The 23,778-nt window shown below is 50.3% G+C and overlaps 1 long non-coding RNA gene across 1 annotated transcript; it reads left to right on the plus strand.

Moving 5' to 3' along the window:
• The first annotated feature begins 774 nt into the window (after positions 1 to 774).
• On the plus strand, positions 775 to 23,578 carry LOC306811268. The gene is made up of 3 exons (XR_013776639.1): positions 775 to 823; positions 1,636 to 4,237; positions 22,454 to 23,578. It is a non-coding gene; the product is annotated as an uncharacterized lncRNA (long non-coding RNA).
• The last annotated feature ends 200 nt before the right edge of the window (positions 23,579 to 23,778 follow it).

Genomic DNA, 23,778 nt, shown 5'->3' on the forward strand with positions numbered 1-23,778 from the left:
TGTGGTTCTGCTCCTCTTTCTCTTTCACTTTCTCTTTCTTTCTTTCTCTTCCCCTTCCTCTTCCCTTTCCTCTTTCTTTTCCTCTGGCTCCTGACTTTCCTTTTCCTCCTCCTTTTCCTCTGTACCTCCTCTTCCTAGCCCGGTCAGGTGCCAACACCCAAAAGTGGCTGTACCCCGCGTGGCACTGGAAGTCGTACTGGGAGCACTGGGAATGGTACTGGGAGCACCTGGAGCAATCCTGAGAGCCCTGGGAAGGAATTGGAAGCGCTTTCTCTCCCAGTACCACTCTAAAATGCGAGTGCTGGGAGAATACTGGGAGCACCACAGGGAGGGCACTGGGACGTGCAGGAGAAAACTGGGTGCACTGGACGAGCACTGGGAGGGACTTGGGGAATAGTGACAGCATTGGGAGAGATCTGGGGAGAACTGGGAGGGACATGAGGGTATTTGGGGTAACTGGAAAGGGATACTGGCAGTACTGGGGACACTGGGAAGGGATACTGGGAGCACTGGTTGAGTCACTGAGAGCACTGGGGGTGTTACTGGGAGCACTGGGGAGGTGACTGGGAACACTGGGGGCTGACTGGGTGGGTCACTGGGAGCACTGGTGGGTTCACTGGAAGCATTGTCAGCCTGGAGCCGCGTGGCAATCGCCCGGGATCGGCGGGGCTGGGGCTCGGCACAGCAGAGAAGGGCGGCACTGGAATTGGGGGACCCTCTGCAGCCTGTGGGGGGCCAACATCCCCATAAGGACGTGGAGCCTGGATTGGGGGAACCCTGGCAGGCTGGAGATGTTGGGACCACAGACAAGGGAAACCCATGGGTACGTTATGTATGTGATTCGTGCTTATTAAATTGTAACAATATTGGCAGAATTGTTGCATTATAATTCATCAAAAATTGTATTTAATTGCTGTAAAGCAAAGAGATAAAGGAAATGGTTAAACAAAACAGAAAAAATCATCCTCCAGATATTAGGTGGGAGGCAGGATAGCAAGGGTATAGGTTTAAGAACAAGTGTCTAGAAATAGATTTTCAACCTTGAACTGGGCCAAATTGGGATGATTCCAAAGCGTTGGTCACTGGACTGAGGCCTGTCGTGGGAATTTATATTTATTATGTAACTCTAAACTCAGTGTGCCTGCGCTACCTGAGAGGTCACACTGTGAGCACTGAGGAAGACCCAGAGCCTTCATCGGAAACAAGACCCCGAAAGGAGGAGAGACCCCAACCACTGGTGACGCATGAGCAACACAACACAGTGACAGAGATTTTAGGAATAGAAATGAGGAGGAGCTTTCTAGAAGATTCTGTAGTAATATGTATTAGTAAACAGTATATAAGTGAGATTTTAGCTTGACTGATTTGGTACGGTGTGAGAGGAATGGCCCTGCCCGTGCCCCCAGTCGGGGATCCCCTGGCTTGTTTTGCTTATGCTTTATTTAACTGAACCATTGGACCTCTATTATACTGAAATTGCTGCTGAATTTTGTATTTACTCAAATTTATATAACTCATATATTTGATTGAATTCATTTACATACAATTACTATTATTAATAAATTACTGCTAAATTTAACTTTGTTGTTTGATTAATTGGACAAAATCAAACACATCCAATACCCATTTTAACAGGTACCCCAGGGCCCTGAAACAGGCATCCTGGACAGGTGGTACCCCTGGAGCCCCTGTGACACCCAGCTGAAGAGCCCAGAGAAGGGGAAGCTATGGAATTGCCAGGAGCCCCAGCAGCCCAGAGAGAGGGGATACCAATACACTCTGGAGCTGCAGAAGGCCGGATGGGAGGGACACCCTGAACCTCAAAGTGGAGAGACAAGAGAGGGGGAACTCCAGGATGGGTGGTTTTTTGAGTGTGGCTGAATCTGGGTGGTCTGGAGGTTTTTATGGACACCAGACACCTGGGGATCTCTAGGAATAGACTTGAGCAAGAGGAACACCCAAGCCAATGCCATTTTCCCCCAAAACTGGGATTCCAGTTCCCAAAATTTGGCCAGATGGAGGAGGAGAAGGCCATGACAATGAAGAAGTTGTTCTGGGACATGTAGGCAGGTGAAAAGGAAATCACTGCCCCTTTCCCCCTCTCCTGTTCATCTCCCAGCCCAGCATGGCCCCTGGCTGCAGGACAGCCCCACTGGCAATACCATCCTGCTGGGGATGCGCTCCTTCCCATGCCAGAGGGAAAATCTCATCCTCTCCTTTCCTTCCTCCCCTAGATAAGGAGCTGAGGATGGAGACCATGGAGGACAAATCCCTACAGAAGAACTTAATGGAATAGGGCACTTGGAGAGGCTTGACAACACACAAGTTCAGTAGGGACAAAAAGCCTGGCAGTTCCTGCATGTGGAGGGGCTGCAAACACAGCTCAGGGAGCCCTGAGGAGGAAAGACCCAGCCTGGGTCGGGAAGGCAGCCAGAGATTCAAATGCAGCCAGAGATTCAGATGCAGCTCAGAGCTGATGGTTCCTGAGCAGCTTCATGGCAGGGATATGCCCTACAAGTGCTTGGAATGTGGGAAGAGCTTCAGCCTGTGCTTCAGCCTCCTCAGCCTACTCACCTTCTGGTGCACCTGGATGTGACCCCCTTTGAACAGGGCCTGATTTGAGCTGGAATATCAGGATTCCCACACCCAGGCTGGCAAGTGTCCCCAACACATCCACCAGCAACCTGGAGATGCTGCAAGTCCAGTACAGTCAGAGCAGGGTGAGTAGGGGGAGCCAGGGACTGGGGGGATCCATGGAATAGGGGCTATTTGTCCGGCTGGGATGGGAGCTGTCCTCCTGCTCCTCACCATGCTGTGCTTGCCAGAGCCCAGTCACTCCCAGTGTAATTCCAGTTTCCCTCAGCATGGTTCCAATTGCTCCCTGTTCCTCCCAGTGTGATACCAGTGGCCTCTAGTATAGTCTGAGCCCCTTCCACTTGCTCCCAGTTGCCTCCAGCACGGTCCCAGTTGTCCCAAGCATGGTCCCTATTGCTCCCCTATTGAATGGTCCCTGTCAACCCCAATAGGATTACAGACACTCTCAATATATCCCAGTTGCATTCATCATGCTTGGAGTCATTCCCAGTCACTCCCAGTATGATCTCGTATGGTCCCAGGAGAGCCCAGTCACTTCCAGTAGGAGCCCAAATCTCAAGGAACACCAGGAGGACCCACCTGGAGAAGAGTCCCTACAAGTTCTCTGGCTGCAGGAAGAGCCCCGAGGAACGGAGGTCCCACCAGAACCACCACCCAAAGCAGGAGGTGGTGACAGCTCTGCAGCCTGGGAACATGGGACAACCAGGGGTGCCCCCATACCAACACCCTAGCAAGTGGCTCACACAGCCCCTCACCCTGTCCCCAAAATCCCACCCTTGGGATCCCTCATTCCTCTCTACAGTCTCCCCTCCAACATCTCTAGGCCTCTGGGAAGAGCCCAAAGGGATGGAAGTGCCTAAAATGCTGCTGAAGTGCCTGAACTGCTGCCAGCTGTGGATGTTCCTGTCCACAAGCCTCTCCTGGTCAGTGCCATGATGGGCTGGGAAAGGGTTTAGGGCATCCTGAGGGGATTGGAAGGGGATTGGGTGGCTCTTGGGGGCATTTGTGGTTCTGGGGAGGGGTTTAGGGGCTTTGGAGGGGTCTGTGGGAGAATTTTGGGAGTTCTGGAAGGGCTGTGTGGCTTAGAGAGAATTTGGGTGGGTCTTGGGAGAGATGGGAAAGTTTTGATGGATCCTGGGGCCATTTCTAAGGCACAGAGTGGTTTGTGGTGGGGGCGGCCCGGATCTGTGGGGTGGTTTGAGGGGGCTGCAAGTGGCTGTGGGGCTGGGAGGGGGTTTTAGGCCGGTCAAGACCCCCCCAGGCCTCCAGAGCTGCCACCAGACCCTGCCCCCAAGCTGCTGTGGGTGGACAGGGGCTCCATGCTGGAGTTTGTCTTCCTGGCACGGTGGGAGTGAGGGGGGACACTCAGGGGCCGTGTGTGACCCCTTCCCCATCCCGGTGTAACCTGCTTTTCCCTCTCACAGGGCTCCTGCCCCAGCTCCTGCTGCCCCCGGGAGGGAATATGGGGAGGCGGCAGAGGGGGTGCGCAGCCCCCGCCGGGGGATGACCCCAGCCCAGCCCCTTTGTTCAGCACCAAGTTGGGTTTGGGGCCGCAGGAGGAAGAGGCCGAGGGGAAGCAGATCCTGCATGTGGGACAGTGCTTGGGCTCAGGGCAAGGTCCTGCCCTGCACACCTGGCTCAGGTGTGACCCTGCCCTGGGAAAGGAGCGGGAATGGACATTCCCATCCCCACGGCTCCTGTCCCCAAAATCCCACTCTCGGGATCTCTCACCCATCTTTGCAGTCCCAGCTCCAACATCTCCAGGCCTCTGGGAAGAGCCCAGAGGGATGGAATTTCCCACCCAGGGCCCCACCAAGCCCCAGTCTGGATGTGCAGCTCCCAGTTTTCCCAGTTTCCCTCTCCTTTCTCCCAGTTTCCCCCCGGCCCCAGCGGGTGGGAGCAGCCGAGAGCCCCGCGCTGCCCGTCCCGACCTGTCCCGGCTCCATCCCCGCTCCTGCCGCGGGCTGCGAGGTCTCGGGAACGGGACAGGAGCAGTGGGGTGATGAAGTGGTGATGGAGAAACAGCGGGAGAAGGGCTGGAGGGATAAAGACAAGGAGGGGTAGGAGGGGCGGCACAGGAACAGGAAGAGGAGGGGGAGTGGAAGGAAGAGCGGGAGGAAGAGCTGGGATAGAGGAGGAGCAGCAGGAACTGGAAGTGGAGGGACCACGCGGTCCAGCTCTCACTGTGTCCGCATTCCTCCCCCCGCCGGGACATTGTCCCCCCCATCTCGCAGGTGACCGCGGAGGGGGAGCTCGCCCAAATATCCTGGGGGCTCCGTCGGAGGGGATGTTTTCTTTGGCAGGAGGGTGTAGAGGGAGATCTTTAGCGTTCAAAGGACTCCAAAGCTAAGCTGCAAATGCTCTTTTGGGAAGTTTTGGGGGCGGTGTCCCGGGAGGTTTTTTATTCCGCGGAGTGGAAGGGGACAACACTGGGACACCGAAGTGTGCAGCCCAGAGAGAGGAGACCACAGGATTCAGTCTGCAGAGGGGAACACCCTGGCGAGGGGGAACCCCTGGAGCACCTCCCGGCCTGGAGCAGAGTCAGGGGAAACGGGAGCGCCGGGACCCCAAGAGCGCAGACATGGCCAAGGGGGAGCCCAGAGAAGGGGGAGCCAGGGAACCCCCAGCAGCATAGAGAAGGGGGAGCCCCAGAAGCCCAAGGAAGAGCAGAGAGGAGGGACCCTTGGGATTCCTGGGACCCCTGACAGCCTGAATAGGGTGGAGACCCCAGAGAGGAGAACCCTCAATACACACAGGACCCCCAGAAATCCAAAGTGGAGAAATCAGAGAGGGGGATCTCCTAGGGAGCTTTTTTTGGGGATAATCATGATCCATTCAGATCCACTCAAGTATTGGAGGGCTAAATCTTGGTATTTCTAAGAGGTTTCCCAGCTAAATCTTTTAGTCTGGAGTATTTCTGGGCTGAATCTTGGTGGTCTGAAGATTTTTATGAAAACAAAATGTCTGGTGACTTCTAGGCATGGGCTCAGGCAGGAGGATCCCCAACCAAATGCTCTCACACTCTCACACCCAAAACTGGATTTCCTATTCCCAAACCTTGGCCTGATGGAGAAAGAGGAGGCTGCAAGGAAGAGGAAAATGGCCCTGGAGCCCCAGGCAGGTGAGGAGGAAGTCACTGCCCCTTTCCCCCTCTCCTCTGCTCCATCTCCCAGCCCAGCATTGCCCCCAGTTGCAGCACAACCCTGCTGGCAATGCCACCCTGCCAGGGACAGACTGGTGGGGAATCTCCTTCCCCTTCCCACTGGCATGGAGGAAAATCCCATCCTCTCCTTGTCCTTACTCTTCCAGACAAGGAGCTGAGCATGGAGACCAGGGAGGACAAATCCCTGCAGCAGAACCTCGTGGAAGAGGCTGTTTGCAGCAGCTCCACAGAGCAGGAATCCATCAGGGAGGAAAAGCCCCAGAGATTCCATATGAGGAGGGGCTGCAAATGCATTTCACGGGGATCCCAGGAAGAAAGACCCAGCCTGAGCTGGGAAGGTGGCCAGAGATACAATCTTATAAGAGCTCTTTTATCTTGTTGTCCCTGAGCAGCTTCATAATGGGAGGAAGCCCCACAAATGCTTGGAATCTGGGAAGAGCTTCAGCCAGAGTTTCAACCTCCTTACCCACCTTTGGGTACACACAGGTGAATGACACTGTAAGTGCTTGGAATGTGGAAAGAGCTTCAGTGACAATTCCCATCTGTGCTGGAACCAGAAGATCCACAAAGGGCTCCTTGGGGACATGGTGGTTACTACATGGGGACAAGGGGTTGAAGGTGTCCCCTGAGCCATTGGGGACATGGCAGAGGCCGCATGGGGACAAGGGGCTCCTTGGAGACATAGCAGAGGCCTTTTGAAGAAACAAGACTTGATGGGGACATAGTGGAGGCCTTCTGGAGACAATAGGGGGGGTCACAATCCCTGTCTGGGAGGTGACAAACCCTGCTTAGGGGGTGACAACTCCAGTTTGGGAGGTAACAACTCCCATTTGAAGGGTGACACCCTGCCTGTACCCACCCTCGCTGAACTCCCACGCCCAACGAGCAACAGCTGCCATCTCCTGTGTCCCCATGTCCCTCAGAAGCTCTGGGCTGGGCGACAGCATCCTCAGCACCCCCAAAACCACCACAACCTCCTTCAGATGTCTGTGTCCTGCCCATTCCCCAAAATCCTGGCGCCAGTGACTGCTGACTGCATGCTGCATCTGAGCCATTCCCAGTCCCATAGTAGCTCTGAAGCAGCTTGGTCCCCAGGCCAGCCACAGCCCCAGGACCACCCCATCCATGGCCTGATGGCCACAGGATCCAGTCAGGACGGGGGACCCCCCAAGGTGTAATTTTGGGGGTTCTCCTCATCATTCCAACAACCACTAGCTCCCAGCAGGGTGGTGTTGTCACCCCCCTCTGCCAGCAGGAAGGATGTCCCCAAAGGGATGGTGAAAGCCAGGTGGGGGTCGGTACATGTGTTGAGAGCGAGGAGAGGTGGCCCAAAGCTGCCCAATCTCAGCCCCATCTCGATGCCGGCCAAGAGCTGACCAAGAGCCACCATGGCACTGTCAGGGGCCAGCACTGCCCCAATTCCAGTGTCACCGGGTCCTGGCAGAGGAACTCAGCCAGGAGCTGCCACTGGCCTGCAGTGAGAGCTGGGGGGCTTTCACCCAGCACTGCTCAGCACTGCGGGGTGCTTCAGACCCCCAACCACCTCCCCAAGGCTGCAGCGATGCTGGGGGAGTTGCCCCGGGCCAGGGACTTGAGGGCATCCAGGATGTCGAGCACCAAGTCCATGTGGTGTGGGGCAACAGCTGGGGACACTCCTGGGGCGCAACCAGTGGGGGAGTGAGGGGTGTTAAGGGGTGGGGAGAGGATTGGAGGAGGGGGAAGGCACCCAAAAAAGTACCAGAAGCAAGAAGGTGCCTGAATTTGGAGGAAAGGATGGAAAAAAGGGGAAAAGATCCAGAAGAGGAGGAAGGGAACCAATAAGGGGGAAAGACCCAAAAGAGGGGAAGGACACAAAATATGGGAGAAAGTATCCAGAATAGGGGGAAGGTATCTAAAATGGGGGAAAAAAACCAAAATCAGAGGAGAAAGGATTTCATGGGGTGTCACAGGGTGTCATAGCATGTCCCTGCCTGTGCTGGGATGGGTGCAGACAGTACCTGGAGCAGCCACAAAAACAATCTGAGGGACATGGGGACACCCTGCAGGACACAGGCCTGAGACCTCAGAGGCTTAGGCCCCACCAGGGGTGGGGGGACAGGAACATAGGAGGACAGATAGGGGCACATGGAAGGGTACTGACACAGAGGGGTGACAGGGAAGCGCAGTGGAGGATGGGGACAGAGGGGAGGGGACACAGTGCCACCAGGACACACAGCAGGACACAATGTCACCACACCTCTGGTGACACCCCACGTGGGGCCATGTGACACTGCTGATGGCACTGACCCTTGCCCTGTCCCCAGAGGTAGTTGGGCTCACCTAGGGTGGTGGCCCTGGGACACTAGTGGCTGTCACTTGCTTTCACACCACTTGTCACCAACTGAACAAGCCCTGACAACAACTTGTCAACAACCCTCCTGCCCTTGTCAACTTGTCAACAACCCATCCAGCAGGGATGTGGTGACAGGAACTGCATTGGGCAGTGCTTTGCTGTGGCTGAGATGAAGGTGCTGCATTGATGCTGTTCCATTTCACCTCTCCACTCATGTTCATGTCCCCTCATGTCCCCAGCTAAATCTGTGTCCCCATCCACGTCTATGTCCCCATGAAAGGCTGTGTCCCCTCATGTCCCCATCCATGACCTCACCCATGTTCATGTCCCCCACATCTCCCCATCTATGCCTTAGTTCAACATCTTTATTTTTACCCCAGTTTCAGGGCTTTCAAAAGGATGAACAGAAACCTTTTAGTTTCAAGGCCAAAACAAAAGGATTTACATGTGCCTACTGGCAGAGCATCCACATGCTTGGCTGGGTGGGAAGAACTATTTTTGGTGTGGTTTCCACCCCACTGTCTCAAAAATCATAGGTTTTCCCCCAGTCTGTTCCCATTTGGCTGTGGAAGATGCTCATGGGCCAGAGAGAATTAAAATGATAGATTTAAGTTGGAGACCACCAAAGCAATCCAGTGTTGCTTCATGCCACCAGAAGATGTAAAAAAAGTGAGATTTTTCTGGGGTCAGAAGTTGACAACTGCTCTCCACAATGGATTTCTGACATTGGTCTGTAGATGTGTCCAGGTGCCCAAGAGAAGCCAGGAGGACGTGGAGCCCCAGCCAGGTGTCTTCCCAACATAGATCACCAGAGTTCTGCCCACTGGAGGATCATCCAGGGTAGATCCTGCCATGGAGAATGAAGCTGGAGCAGCTCACAAAGCTCTTCCCTCACTCGAGGCACTCACGGGGCTTCCCTTAGTGGAACCTCCGTTGGTGTTTGGTCAAGTGTGAGCTCTGTGAGAAGCTCTTCCCACACTCAGAACACTCGTAGGGCCTCTCCCCAGTGTGGATGCGCCGGTGGGTGACAAGGTTGGAGTTGTACCTGAAGCCCTTTCCACATTCGGGGCAGCAGAAGGGTTTCTCTTCTATGTGAATGCGCTGGTGCTGGAGGAGACTGGAGCTGGTTGGAAACCTTTTGCTGCATTTATCACACTCATAGGGCTGTTTGCCCATGTGGATCCTTTGGTGGACAATCAGTTCAGAGCTGGTCCTGAAGCACTTGCCACACTGGGAGCACTCATAGGGCCTCTCCCCAGTGTGGATACGCAGGTGGGAGACAAGGCGGCAGTTGTATTTGAAGCCCTTCCCACAGTCGGGGCAGCGGAAGGGCCTCTCCTCTGTGTGAGTCCGCTGATGCACGAGGAGATTTGAGCTAGTCTGAAACCTCTTCCTGCATTTGTCACACTCGTAGGGCCTCTCCCCAGTGTGGATCATCTGGTGGCGAATCAGTTTGTATCTTGTACTGAAGCTCTTCCCACACTCCCCACACTCATAGGGCTGTTCCCCCACATGGATTCTCCAGTGGCAGATCAGGGAGGATCTCTTGCTGAAGCTCTTCCCACATTCTGAGCACTTGTGGGGCTTCTCCCCATCATGAAGCTTCTCATGGATCACCAGCTCTGAGCTCTGATTGCAGCTCTGTCCACTTCTCTGGCCTTTGGTGGATGTTTCCTCATCATATACCCAAGATCTGTGTTTGCAGCCCATTGTCGTGAAGGATCTCTGGAGCTTTTCCTCCATGTTGGATTCCTGTGCCGCGGAGCTGCTCCAAAAAGCCTCTTCCATGAGGTTCTGCCACAGGGATTTGTCCTCCCTGGTCTCCATCCTCAGCTCCTTGTCTGGGGGAGAAAGGACAAGAAGAGGATGAGATTTGCTTCCATGCCAGAGTGAATGGGAAGGAGATCCCCATGGTTTGTCCCCGGCAGAACGGTATAAGCAATGGGGTTGTCCTGCAGCCGGCCGTGCTGGGCTGGGAGATGGAGCAGGACAGAGGGCAAAAGGGGCGGTGACTTCCTCCTCACCTGCCTGGGGCTCTGAGGCCATCTTCCTCTTCCTCACGGCGTCGTCCTCCATCGGGGCAAGGTTTAGGAATGAATAATCCAGTTTTGTGGGGAAAAGAGGGCTGAGCGCGTTGTGTTTGATGGCCCCGCTGCCCAAGTGGAGCTGGAGAAGTCAGCGCCCCTTTCAGCCTCGGGGACCCGGAGCCCGCTCAGCACCAACCTCCCGCGCCCCTCCAGTCTGCCGGGGGTCCCCCGGCTCCGGGATCACCCCTCTGTGCTCTCCCCACTCCGGGGCTCCCGCGCTCCCCCCCAGCTCTGCCGGGGATCCCCAGAGCCGATATCGCCCCCTCCCCGCCGCTACCGGGACCGCAATGTGGGACCCCCCCAAGATCTCTCCCGGGACATTTCCGGCTCAGCTTTGGGATCCTATAAGATCCAAACATCCGCTGCCCCGCAAAAAAAACCCTCCCGGAGACCCCCCTCCACGATGGATTCGGGGCGAGCTCCCCCTCCCTCCTCACCTGCGGCTTCCGAGGGGAAGGGTGATGCCGGGGGAGCTGCGGCCTAAGCAGGCGGGCGGGGGAGCCGTCCGGTTCTGCTGCTGCTGCTCTTCCTCCCGCTCCTCCTCTTCCTCCCTCTCCTCCTTTTCCAGTCCGGCCCAGGCGCGCTCTGCCCTGGGAGGGGTTCCAAAGCGGCTGCACCCCGCGCGGCGTTGGGACCGATACTGGGAGCACTGGGAGCGATCCTGAGAGCGCCTAGAAACAATTGGGACCGCTTTCCCTCCCAGTATCGCTCTTTCTGGGAGCACCGGGAGGGAACTGGGAGCAAACAGCCCAGACTCAGCTACAGCTGGTGGTGGGCGGGGCCAGACTTAAGGGCGCGGTTATGCAAATACAGGAGCGATCGCGCGCTGGGATTGGTGGGCGGGAGCATCGCGGGGTTTCCCCGGTCACATGAGGGCCGGCGAGGGCCGGAGCGATGGCGGCAGCGTCCTGAGAGGGGGCAGGGAACGGGAGTAGGGACAGAGTATGGGGACGGGGAATAGGGACTGGGATAGAGACAGCCCGTGTCATCCCCTGGAGGGCGAGGAGGGGACAGGGACAGAGGAGGAGCCAAGGTCAAGGCTGTCGCACCGTGACCTTACTGAACTGGGAGCTCAGGGTGGGGTGTCTCAATTTCGGGGCTCATCGCCCTCCCCCCCCGAGGGTTCCTCTCGTCCTGTTCTAGGGGGGAGCAGTCAGCACCCCCAGTACCCCCAGTAACCTCAGTACCTCCCACTGCCGCCAGACCAGCCCAAGGGCTTTATCCTGATCTTGGTTTGGTGTCCAGTCCCAATCCCAGTGCAAGTGTCCACTCCCAGTGCCCAGTCCCAGCGTCCATTGTCCAGTCCCAATCCTCACCCGTGTCCAGCTGCTGTGCCATGATGCCAAGCACTGTCCCAGCTGACTTCCAGCCTCAGTTCCCAGGGCCACGATGCCAAGCTTGAGCTTGGTGTGAGGCCCTGGGCATGGCTAGGGCAGGGCGTTGTTGCAAGTAGATAAACTTTATATATATATATTAATTTAGTATTAGCAGTAGTTATGCTAAAGGTTATTTTATAAACTAGGCCCTGTGTTGGCAGACTCTGTGTGTACTGGTGTGGAACTAGCTGATATAATGTATGAGACTTATCTAAAGAAACTGTAACAATTTACTACTAGAAGGAATGTAAAGGGAGTGAAGACACCTTGAGAAAACCATGTAGGAGCAGTGAAGCAAAAAGATCAAAGAGTAAAGTAATTCTTTTAAAAGTGTATTTAAACCCTGAAAATGTAACTAAGGGGGAGGCTCTGACTTTGGACGCTAGTCCTCAGACCCCAGGGCCCTCAATAAAGCACCGCACTAAACAACTCTGTTGTTTCGTGTCTCTTCTTCACTGTCAGGCAACAGTTTTCTGGTGACCGCGGCAGGACTCCGAAGGTAGCTGGGGTGGTTCGCGTCCTGATCCACTCCACGCCGGCACCGAGTGATTCTCGGGGAGTCATTGGTTCCTGCCAGACCCCGCACCTGTCGGACAACTGCAGGAGGTAAGCCCGAAGGTGCTTTATTCTCTGGTACTGGGTGCCTGCCCGTAAGACGAAGCATCGGCTCCGCCGGGTTGGGCTAAAGACGTCTTGGGTAAAGCCTAGGCGCCGGCTGTAAGACGCGGCGAAAGCTTCGCTGGTCCGGCACTTGCTCCCCCGCGGCGTCAGAGGGTGACAAGTTGGTTGGTTGGCTGGTCTATCTTTCTATCTGCATAGTTTTTCTTTATTTTCCTGTCTATTCTGTTTGGGAATGATGTCGCTGAAAACTTTCCAGGCATTGGTACAATCTAATGGGAAGGTTCTGGAGAATACTCCCTTGGGGTGTCTGTTAAAGAAATGGATAAAAGGGGGGTTCTCTGAAGAAGGTTTGATCAAAGGGAAGTTGATTGACTATTGTAATCATTGGTGGCCACTTTATGGGTCCGAAGGGGGGCCTGAGTGGCCATTAAATGGGACAATTGACAAAGGAAAAATAACTCCTCTAATGCAATATTTGAAAGATAATGAAAAATGGGATGAAATGCCATACTTGGATTTGTTTTATTACTTGGGGAGGCACCCGGAATGGTTGAAAGAATGTGAGATATTGATGATTTGGCTTCAAGATAAGAAGGAAGAATGTCTGGGGTGTAAGAAAAAGGGATTGTGTGTGGATTGTGTGGTAAAGTTGGATACAAAGGAGGAGGATATGTCCCTATATGTTGCTGGTCCGTCCCGTGCGGGTCCCTCTGCTCCATCATTAAGCGAGGAAGAGTTGGGGGGGAGTGATGAAGATAAAGAAGATGAAGCTACGGAGTCTCCACGGACTCCGGGGGTTTCTCGGCTTTCAGTAGCCCTTCGTCCTCAAACCCCCTCCCCAGGTGCCTCCTGTGAAATTCAGAGGACTCCACTGGCTTCCCGTACCCGGCAGGGTTGGAAGAACCAAATGGAGCCACAATTAATTGCCCCTCTTAGGGAAGCGGTTAGACCCCAAGGGGAACGTGTCATAGTTAAGGTACCGTTTTCACCTAGTGATTTGGTTATATGGAAACAGTCGGCTGGAAGTTATAGGGAAGATCCAGAAAGAACTGCGCGGGTGGTAAAGATGGTTGTTAAAACTCAGAATCCGGATTGGAACGATTTGCAGGTCCTGCTAGATACATTGATGAATTCCACTGAAAAGGAAATAGTGTTAAGAGCTGCTAAGGAAAAAGCTAGGGAAGATATCCAGACCCAGAGAATAATGGGGTTGTCAGTAAATGAAGTAGTTCCCCAGGATGATCCGGGATGGGATCCAAATACTGGAGAAGGGTACCGCAGATTAAAACAGTTTCAAGAATTAGTAATAGAAGGGGTCAAAAGCGGAATGTCTAAGATGTTGAACTGGTCTAAATTATATACGGTCAAGCAGGAGAAAAATGAGTCCCCCTCGGCTTTTCTAGAAAGACTGAAAGAGGCAGCTAGACGGTTTACTAGTCTAGATGTGGAGTCGGAGGCTGGGCAATTACAAATAGCTTTGTTGTTTACTGGGCAATCTCAGGATGATATCAGAAAGAAATTACAGAAGTTAGAGGGAGAGGATACCCGGAGGTTAGAAAAGTTATTGGAAACTGCATGGAAAGTGTACAATAATAGGAAAAAGGAAACAGCCAAGCTTCAGCAGGCTAGTATTTTGGCATTAATACGGCAAACAGGAGGACAACGTGGTAAAGGTAAAGGAAATAGGGGCAGAGGTCGTGGAGGATTTGGCGGCAGAGGTAGAGGCTTTTACCCGGGAAATAATGGAAATTTTGGACAAGGAAGTTTGGATCCAAATCAGTGTGCTTTTTGTAGACACCTGGGATATTAGAAAAATGAGTGCCCCGTAAGAACAGGGCTTGGGAGAGGAGGGGGCGGAAACAATGGTAACTTTCCTAGTTACCCTCTTTTGCCAGTAGATGCCGCTCAAGCCCAAATAATGATGATGGAGAGCTATCAGAATCAGAGTCAGAGCTGACTAGATCAGGATTTGAAGGTCAGGATCGAGGTGGAGGGAGAAGAACAGGTATTTAGGGTAGACACTGGTGCAGTACATTCGGTTTTAAATAAGCAATTGGGACCTTTAAGCGACACAACAGTCCAAGTGGTAGGGGCTATGGGACAGGTAGAGAGAGACCCTTTTTACAACCTATGAGTTTGAAATTCGGAAAGAAAGAATTAGACCATAGATTTTTGTACATGCCAAATTGCCCCGAACCTTTATTTGGAAAAGACTTGTTATCTATTCTAAATGCTAAAATTATATTTGAAAATGGACGGGTGAAATTAGAAATTCCAGATGAAGAGATTGGGAAAATATTTGTGATAAGCAAAGTGGATCCACAGCCTGTCCCACCTGAGATAGAACAAGCAGTTGTGCCATGGGTATGGGAATCAGGGATACCTGGAAAATCAAAAGCAGCTCCCCCAGCAGTAGTAGAATTAAAAGAAGGGGCAAAGCCAGTAAAGGTACGGCAGTACCCCATTAAATTAGAAGCTAAACAGGGAATAGCCCCGATGATTTTTCAGTTCACAGTGTTAGGATTGTTAAAAGAATGTGAATCGAAATATAATACCCCAATTTTTTCGGTTCGGAAACCAAATGGTAAGTACAGGTTAGTGCAGGATTTGAAAGCCATTAATGAAATAGTTAAAGACATTCACCCGGTGGTTGCCAATCCTTATACTCTGTTAACATCAGTATCAGAGAAATTTAAATGGTTTACTGTGATTGACTTGAAAGATGCCTTCTTCTGCATTCCATTGGCTGAAGAGAGTATGAAGTATTTTGCTTTTGAATGGAATGATCCAGCTACAGGACGCAAGAAACAGCTCACCTAGACTCGACTCCCACAAGGTTTCAAGAATAGTCCAACCATCTTTGGTAACCAGCTCGCAAAGGAATTAGAGAAATGGAAAATGACACAGGTAAAGGAGCCTCCTTTCTCTTATGCAGTCCTGCAGTATGTAGATGACATATTAATTGCTACGGAAGAGAAAGAGAAGTGTACTCTTTTGACAATTGCTTTGTTAAACATGCTGGGACAGGCAGGGTACCGAGTCTCAAAAGAAAAAGCCCAATTGGTTCGTGGAAGTGTGCTATACTTGGGATGTGAACTCACCCAAGGACAGCGCCATTTGGGCGTGAACCGAGTAAAGGCAATCTGTTCAATTCCACTCCCCAGGAGTCATCAAGAGTTAAGATCATTTCTTGGAATAGTGAGCTAGTGTAGATTATGGATATTGAATTTTGGACTTATGGCAAAACCTCTATATAAGGCCTTAAAAGAACAAAGATTGGAGTGGACCCCTGCCCAGGAGAAAGCATTCCAAGACTTAAAACAGGCCCTAAAGGAAGCACCTGCTTTAGGGCTCCCAGACCTAAATAGACCTTTCCAGCTTTATGTGAATGAAAGACAGCAATTGGCAATTGGTGTGTTGACTCAGAAAATAAGATCCTAGAAGCGGCCGGTGGGGTACTTCTCGAAGCAATTAGACCCAGTAAGCGCTGGGTGGCCATCCTGCTTGAAAGCTGTGGCAGCTACTGTATTGCTAATACAGGAAGCTTGGAAGTTTACATTAAGGAGAAAAATGACTGTATATGTTCCCCATATGGTTTTGACAGTCTTAGAACAAAAAGGGCCATATTGGTTGTCATCTAGTAAAATGTTACAGTACCAGGCCATCCTGAGGGAACAAGATGATGTGGAATTAGAGACAACTAACCATGTCAATCCAGCAGAGTTTCTCCGCAGTGAAGCTAAGGGAGAGGAGCTCGCACATGACTGTGTGGAAGTAATAGAACAAGTGTATTCCAGCCGCCCAGATCTGAAGAACACGCCGCTGGAAGTGGTGGACTGGGAACTGTTCACAGATGGATCCAGCTTTATGGAAAATGGTACCAGGTACGCAAGATACGCGGTAGTGACTGTTACACAAGTAGTAGAGGCAAAGGCTCTACCCCCTGGAACTTCAGCACAGAGAGCTGAAATCATTGGACTAACTAGAGCCTTAACTCTGAGCACAGGGAAAAAGGTGAACATTTGGACTGACTCAAAATATGCCTTTGGAATAATTCACATTCATGGTGCATTGTGGAAAGAAAGAGGGTTGCTTAATTCACAGGGAACTCTAATTAAACATCGTGAAGAAGTCTTATCTCTGCTCGAAGCAGTTCACAGGCCAGAAGGAATAGCAGTGATGCATGTACGAGGACATCGAAAGGAAGAAGGGAAAATATTCGATAGAAATCGTCTAGCCGACTTCACTGCCCGGGAAGCCACTCAGCAGGTTTGGCCTCAGATGGCCCTGATACCAGCCAAGGTAAACCCTGTGACACCCTATTTGACTCAACAGCCACAATATGCACCTGACGACAAAAAACTGGCAATGTTGCTAAAAGCACAAAAGAATTCTACTGAATGGTATGTAACAGGCACGGGACAAGTGGTAGTACCAGAAAACGTAATGAAAACCATTTTAGTCACGGAGCATAACAAGTGTCATTGGGGTGCAGATGTATTGGTGAAATTTTTGAGAAATGAAATAGTCTCTAATCGGATGTTAACATTGGCAAAACGAGTGAATGCAATGTGCCCATTGTGTTTAAAAAACAATCCTGTAGTCAGGAAGCAAGTTCAGTTAGGGAAATTACAAGTAAGGCCAGAACCAGGAAATTATTGGCAAGTAAACTTTTCAGAGTTACCACGATCCCAAGGGTATAAGTATATGCTAGTCTATGTGTGTACTTTTTCAGGGTGGCCAGAAGCATTTCCTTGCAGGACAAATCAAGCAAAGGAAGTGGTAAAAACTCTTTTAAGAGAAATCATTCCAAGGTTTGGGGTACCGTTAGGATTATCTTCAGATAGGGGACCCCATTTTATTGCTACAATAGTACAAGAAGTAGCCAGAATGCTAAACATAACCTGGAATTTGCATACTCCTTGGAAACCTCAATCTAGTGGGCAGGTAGAGAGAATGAACCAGACATTAAAAGGCCAAATTAAAAAAATATGCCAAAAAGCTAAGTTACAGTGGCCTCAGGCTTTACCATTGGCATTGTTACGGGTTAGGATTAAACCCCGAGAAAAGGTGGGAGTGAGTCCGTATGAAATATTGTATGGCAGACCATGCCATGCTACCACCTTAAAAGGAGATCCACATATATCGGGGGATCAGGTGATTTTTAATTATGTTATGTCTCTGAACAAAATTCTCAGCTCCTTGCGGGGAGCTTTGCAGTGAAATCGGCCTCTGTCTCTAGAAAATCCGGTTTATAGAATACAACCGGGAGAAAATGTATATGTAAAGAATTGGTCCACAGAGCCACTGAGAGAAACATGGAATGGCCCGTACCTGGTGATTTTGACCACATTTACAGCGGTCAAGGTGGCAGGGATCGACAGTTGGATACACTACACACGAGTCAAGAAGGTCCCGGCTCAATGAAAGTGCAAATCGTATCCCCAGTGCAAATGAAGATACGAGCTGTACCAGGTTGCTAGTTATTGCTTTGTTAGTGATCTTAAGGTCCTTGTCCACTAATAGAATAATAACGGTTTCTGTTTCAGAATCATTGGTCGGAGCAATGGAGAGAATGACTGTGAACCTAACCTGCGAGATCCAAAATGACCAGGAAATTGGAGCTGGTAAAATGACTGTACATTGGAAAGGAGGAAATAGAGAGCACAAAGGTAGCACTGTCACGATTTGGGATAAGGATACACGCACTGGAAACACTACTCTGACAATTGCAAATGTAGCCATAGATGACACCGATGTGTTTACATGCTTAGTAATAATGAAAGGTAGTTTTGACTACAAACAGATCACACTTAGGGTAGAAAAATGAAAAAGTGTTGTCAACAAAGTGGTAGTTGCTCCTTTTGAAGCCGAAGTTAACATTTAAGTTGGACCCCCTTTAAGAATTAATTGTACTTGGGTCACAGAAAGCTCGTATGGACACAAATATTCACTAACTTGGTGAAAACGAAACAAAGAATTAGACCAATGGGAAAAACCGAAAGAACAAAGTAACGTAGTTTTAAGTAATCAACACGGAATTGGATGGCTAAATGATACTGAGGCTAAGATAAGGAGTTCGAAAGGAGAAATTATTTGTGTTGTAATTTGTGGATGGTTCGCAAATTATGGAAAAAGAAAAGTAATTGCTAAAACACACCTAGGACAGAAAATAAAACCAACACATGAAGTTTTCCGAGTATCACAGGGGCAGTCAGCAATTTTAAAATGCAAAGTGAAGGCAAATCATGAATTTAAAAAATTTGGATGGTGGTTTAAAAAAAGTAATCTTCCTCAAAGTGATAAACACTACACTGAGAAAAAGTTAAGACATTCTCTAACATTAGTTGTGCGAGATGTACAGGAAAATGATAAAGGGACTTATTGGTGTTGAGTAGCTAAGGATGCTTGGTAGGTACACTCAAAGACTACAGTGTCATTAGCTCAAGGACAAATTCAGTCAAGAAAGGTCCGAGAGGTATCAAGTAATATAAGAAGCAAGTTCCCAGAATTCCAGAAAGGTACAAAACAAGAAAATTTAGTCGTTGGACTAATTAGAGATTTTGGAATAGTCCAAAATGTTTCCAAAATTACAGCATGCTTGCCGTTACCACAGGCAGCAGGAAAACCTATCCCATGGGGAGTAATACCAATAACTGAAGTGCCAAATGCCTTTGCTAATATAACATAAAATTGTCAAATTATACCGAAAAAGGTTACCGAGTGGGTGAAAGTATGTGCCATAGTGTCTCAAGAGTTAACACAAGAACAGTGTAAACAGTTACCAGGATACTATGCTTGGGTCGATGATCCTAAATTGGCAGGAAATTGTATGGTGTCAAAGTCAGTTATATGGCCATGTATAGAAAGTATAGTAAAAAAAGAAAGAGTAACCAAAGAAGAGGTGTGTGGGAACCATACTCGCTTTACTACCTTAGAAGAATAAAAAACAATTTAGGGACCAAGCTTGTTAGAAACTTACAGTTACATCAATACAGTCAAATGATGCATCCAATGGACAGGAAAAATTAATCAAACACACAAGAGCCCGACAATGTTACAATTCGCCCACCGGCAACTTCGGCAATAAAATGAGAATTAGAGTTGTACAAAGGTTTATACTTGTAATACCCCAGAATTAGAAATAAGACTCATGCCTGTAAGAATGTTATTAAAATTAAGATGTGAATGCAAAGGATACAATCACTCAATGACAGAAATTTACAAAAAGGATGTTAATTGCAAAACCACTACAGTGAAAAGTCTGAAAAATTTGGTATGGGTTCTAAGACATAAATTATGGATGACTCACATGCCAATAGATGGCCCCGTCACTCAAATCACATTAGGAATTCCCACCTTATGTCCCTTTTGGAGACAATCTAAATTAAAACCTCAAGTAGAAAGAAGCAAAAAAGAAGTAGAAAATGAAAAAAATCAATGGCAGGAACCTAATAGTGAAGTAAAATTTGGATGGGTATTAGAATCCTTGTTTGCACCAATTGCCTCTTATAAAAACAGAGAAATAATTTATCGATTAATGGGACAAACTAAGAAATTAGCTGCTGCCACCAAGAAAGGTTTTAAAAATCTAAATTTGCAATTACAGGCAACTACTTGAATGACAATACAAAATAGAATGGCATTAGATATGCTATTACTAAAGGAGCATGGAGTGTGTAGTTATCTCAGTAATAAAATTGACCATTGTTGTATCCATATCCCGAATGTGACAATTAATGTAAAAAAATGACATCTCTCAATTAGAAAGTGTAAAAGGAAAGGTTAAAGAATTAAAAAAAAATGCAGAACATAATTGGGTCGGTGCTCTGTTTCAATCCTTCGGGCTCCAAATTTCTGGATGAATCTCATCAAAAATTCAATATGCTATCATGATATTGATCATTGTATTAGTTGTTATTAAAGTCTTTAAGTGTCTTACAGGAGTTATCACCAAAGAGCGCCTGTACACCAGGAGACTGCTCAGCGCAGTTACCCATGCTCCAGCGACATCACCTCCTCCATACAAAAATGCAGTGCAAGTGGTGAAATTTCAAGATGGAAACCATGTAAATATTTAAGCATCCCTGCAAAGAAGATTAAGTGATGCTCAAAAGGGAAGATTTGTTGCAAGTAGATAAACTTTATATATATATATTAATTTAGTATTAGCAGTAGTTATGCTAAAGGTTGTTTTATAAACTAGGCCCTGTGTTGGCAGACTCTGTGTGTACTGGTGTGGAACTAGCTGATATAATGTATGAGACTTATCTAAAGAAACTGTAACAATTTATTACTAGAAGGAATGTAAAGGGAGTGAAGACACCTTGAGAAAACCATGTAGGAGCAGTGAAGCAAAAAGATCAAAGAGTAAAGTAATTCTTTTAAAAGTGTATTTAAACCCTGAAAATGTAACTAAGGGGGAGGCTCTAACTTTGGACGCTAGTCCTCAGACCCCAGGGCCCTCAATAAAGCACCGCACTAAACAACTCTGTTGTTTCGTGTCTCTCCTTCACTGTCGGGTAACAGCGTGACAGGTTTCATGGTACACAGGGCATGGAACATGGGACATGGGGCATAGGACATGGAACAGGACACAGGGACAGAGGACGTGACCTTGGAGCATGGCATAGGGCACAGGACATAGGTCCCTGTGCCTACATGTGCCCCACATGCCACGTGCCACCTCCCATGTGTCACCACCACATCCTCACTGGGGTCCCTTCTGCCTTCTGGGTACAGGTTGGTGGCCTTAGACCCTGCCAGTGTGGGTCCTGCTCTGCCACGAGCCCTGGGGACACTGTGGGGTCAGGAGGTGCCACCTTGGCACCCCAGGGGACATTCTTGATGTGCTCACTCACCTCCTCATCCCTGCCTAGTGGCACCACGTGTCCATCCACAAGTGAGAACTGGGACACGTCCCACATGGTGGCATCAGGTGGCAGTACCACTGGCAGCGGGGATGTCCCCAAGAGGGCAACTGAGAGGACAGAACAGGGTGTGGGTGCCCATAGTGTCCCTGTCACCCATGAGGCTATGCCTTCAGGGGTGCCAGGATGAGGTGGCCATGGAGGTGCCACCAGGGGTGTGATGACACCAAGGGACACATGGCCACAGAGTGCCACCATAGGTGCCATGATGCCCATGGAGATGCCACCACAAGCATGGCAGTGCCAGGGGACATGTGTCCATGGGGTGGCAATGCTGGCGGGTGTGGCAGCATGACAATGACAGGCCAGGTGCGGGGCTAGGCCAGGGTGGCTCTGTGCCTGCCCCATGGGTGGCCCTGCTGGTGCTGAGCCAGTTTGGTCGGTCTCTGTGCCAGTGCCATGGGGCCTGGCCTGGTGCCACCGTCAGTGCCAGCCCTGGCACAGGGACATAGAGGGACGTGGGATCAGCAGGGGGGACCGGGCACCCTGGGGTGCTGTTCCAGGCCAGCACCTCCCACCCCTGGCCTTCGTCCTTGATAAGGTGTCATGGGGACCCTGAAAGGGGTTGGAAGAGTTGGGGACCCAGTGGTGGTTTGGGGAGGTTCTCAGGCCTGTGGAGGTGATTTGGGACACGAGAGTGATTTGGGGACACTGAGGTGCCCCAGTGCTACCCCCAGCATTGTTTCCCTGTTCCCACAGTACCTGGCTGTCCTCAATGAGGACATGCAACTTCACTCTCCAATTCCACAGGTAAATCTCAAAAACCCCCAAAATTCCAAAAATCCCATCCAGGGATGTTTCCCATCCCTAAAATCCCAGTGTCGGATTTGTGGTCCCATTTTCCAAATTCCTGTGTGGGATTTTGGGGAAGAATTTTCCCTTTCCCAGTATTTTTGGGGGAATTTTGTGGCCAAATTTTCTCTTTCCTGTTGGCTTTTTGGGATTTTGGGGCAGAATTTTTCCTTTTCTAGGTTTTTTTGGGGGGGATTTTGGGAACTCCTGGGGTTTTTTGGGATTTTATTTTCCATTCCCGTTGGAGTTTTTGAGATTTTTGGGGTGGAAATTTTCCTTTTCTCTTTGTTTTTTTTTAGGATTTGGGGGTGGAATTTTAATTTCTAGGGGATTTGAGGATCGAATTTTTCCTTTTCCAGGTGTTTTTTTGGAACTTTGGGAACTCATGGGGTTTTTTGGGGATTTTGGGGCAGATTTGTTTCCTTTTCTGTTGTTTTTTGGGGGACTTTTTGGGATGGAGTTTTCCCTTTTTCATTGGTTTCTTTGGGATTTTGAGCTGAATTTTTTCCTTTTTTGTGTGATTTTGAGACCTCTTGTGGTGTTTTTTGTCCTCTCAGGCTGATCAGTGTCATCATGGAGTTCCAGCTCAAGGCCATCGACATCCAAATGCTGCTGAACCACAAAATCCCCTACTGCTACACTTCCAGTGATACTGTGAGTGTACGCAAGTGTCCCTGAGTGTCCCTAAATGTCCCAAAGTGTCCCCAGAGCCCTCTGATTGTCCTTTTTGTATCCTCTCATGTCCTTTTTGTGTGTCTCATGTCTTCTGTCCTGGTGTCCCACTCATGTCCCCCTCGTGTCTCTCCTGAGTGTCCCTCTGTCCCTCATCTGTCCTTCTGTCCCTGTGTCTCTTTGCTGTTCACTGGTACCCCTGCAGACCCTGGGGGCAGCCAGTGAGTGCTGTGACAGTGACTGTGATGACGGCAGTGGCAGTGACAATGATGGTGACGGTGAGAGTGCTAATGACAGTTACAGTGATGTGCCAATGACAGTGCCACCCAGTGTTCTCAGGTCATGTTTGACAACTGCCCACATACCAGGCGAGTGCAGATCCATCTGGACACCCTTCTGGGAGTGCCACCACCCCTCACTGCCCAGCAGAAGAGACAGTGGGTTACAATGGATGACGGGAGACAGGGTGAGAGGGGATAGGGGGACAGGGGGACACGATGACAGGGTAACAGGTGCTTGCCACCCCTGTGCTCTGGGCACAGACAGGATTGGAGGCATTTCCGTAGAACCACACTTCCCCACCAAACCCCTTGCACCTTGGGGACAACCCTAACCCCTCCTTTGTCACCCTGTGGTGTGCCACAGTTGGGAGGTGGGCTTGGTGGCACTGCAAGACCCCCTCTGTGCAATCATCAAGGTGGCACCTGTGCTTTTTGTCACCACCACCTGCCAATTTGTCACCAGCGCCCCAAAGCAGGGGCTGGCCAACATCCTACAGGAGGGCGAGTGGTGACATTTTTGGGGTCACCTCTGGCCACTTCCACCCCCCTGCATCCCCCTAAGGATCCTGTGCTACCCCACACACCCCATGCTGCCTTGACTGCAGCATCCCCCAAGGGGACCTTGGGGATTGTCCCCATGTCCCCCGTCCCCCCGGTACCTCTATTGCTGTGCCCATGCTCAGTTCTTGTCGTGGCTTTCCCATGTGACCAGGCAGGAGTTTCAGTCACATCCTCGCCTTCTCCTCCTCCGCTTCTTCTTCATCCTTCTCTCCTACTGAGGAGGTGATGTCGATTCTCCCGCTGGGGACACGCTGGTGACACTGGGGGGACACCGCGAGTCACCCCTCAAAGGGACTGTGGTGTCTTGGTGGCTCCTGGAGTACCCCCCCATGTGACAGCTGGGGGCTTGAGGTGCTGCCGTGACAGTT

This window comes from Erithacus rubecula, assembly GCF_903797595.1.
Source record: "Erithacus rubecula genome assembly, chromosome: 22".
NCBI lineage: Eukaryota > Metazoa > Chordata > Aves > Passeriformes > Muscicapidae > Erithacus > Erithacus rubecula.